This window comes from Nestor notabilis, unplaced genomic scaffold, assembly GCF_000696875.1.
Source record: "Nestor notabilis isolate BGI_N333 unplaced genomic scaffold, ASM69687v1 scaffold7447, whole genome shotgun sequence".
Lineage (NCBI taxonomy): Eukaryota > Metazoa > Chordata > Aves > Psittaciformes > Psittacidae > Nestor > Nestor notabilis.
The window spans coordinates 19,561-21,032 of NW_009937773.1; positions in this window are offsets into that span (position 1 = coordinate 19,561).

The following is a 1,472-nucleotide window of genomic DNA, read 5'->3' on the forward strand; positions in this document are numbered from 1 at the left end:
ATGTATCTCCTGCCATTTATAAATAGATAGTTCTTCAGAAATGTAAATGTTCATCTTGAAACTGATGTACATATTTCTAAGGCATTTTCCTCTGTATTCAGCTGTATATATGTGTGAAGTCTGCTTGCTATGTAATATTCTGTTATGCATGGAGCTGAGATAGGCATTATATTTGTCCAGTGTTTCAAGAGCCTTAAGCATGTGTGCCCTAACTTTTGAATGTACAAGATTTTTTTTCTTTTATTGACAAGTGAATTTCAAAGACCACAACAAAAGCCTAATTTTCTATGTCTGCTAATTTTCTGATACTAGTCTTCACTAGCTTGTTACACTTAACATAAATTTATTATTTTCTCTTTGCTCAGAAATTGCAGTATTGCAACCTAGAAAGGGAGCAATATGCCTGTCTACACATAGGGGCAGCTTGCTACCCTTCCACTCAGTAGTATTTGTGCCACATGCAGTACTGTTAACAAACAAGTGTTTGCATTAGGCTTCCTTTAATCAAAGAAATATTCATGCTACTTAAAGGTCATTTTGTTTCACTGGGCATGGGACAACTGACAACTAGGTTGAGACGTGCTGGCTTCTAGTCACTTCAAAAGTGTGATTATAATCACATTTTGATTCCAGAACGTACATGAACAAAGCACATTGATTGAAGAAGCTAGGGGGGAAAGCTCCTCTCTTTTGGGAGTTTTTCACAAAAGCATTTTTTTGCTAAAAGGCTGAGAGCATTTAAACAGAAGTCTCAAGGTTCATTTTCCATCTTTCCTAATAATAATGTAAAGTATCAATTTTGATTCTTTATTGGGATTTTTTTTGTCTTTATAATGTAGATGGCAATGGCAATTTGTAAATGAAGAGTGTAATTAATTAGAAAAGCTTGTCAACAGTAACCGAACATTACATGTAACATTATATATGGCTGTACTTATGTATTTATTTGTCTAAATTGTATATATTGTTTTATCTATAGTGTCTGTAGGAGTGCATTCTTTTAAAGTATTATTTACAGTTTTGTGGGATTGCCAGCAAAGCTGCTAATCAAGATACTATTTTTTTGTATCAATGTCAAATAATAAAAAAAATTCAAGAACAAAAATCAAATGAAAAACCGAAGGTGTCCTGTAAATTTTCTTCTTCACTTCTTTCTAGAAATTTAAAGGGTATTATCTGAAAACACAGTACCAGGGTATAGGCTGTTTTCATTAAGGAGAATATTGTGCTGCAAAGGCAGATTTGTAAAAAAAATAGTTGGAAAAAATGCAGCAATCTTGCAAATCATAGAGAGATGCTTTCAAACAACTAAGAGTTTCACACACAGTAAAACCCCCTCCAATCACTTTCATTCTTCTCTCATTTTCACCGTGGCAGCCCGAGTCTAATTGCAACACTTACATGGTGTTTAATTAATATACAGCTTGGAGATATACAGATATTAGCACTAGTAGGGTGAATTTCATGTAGCT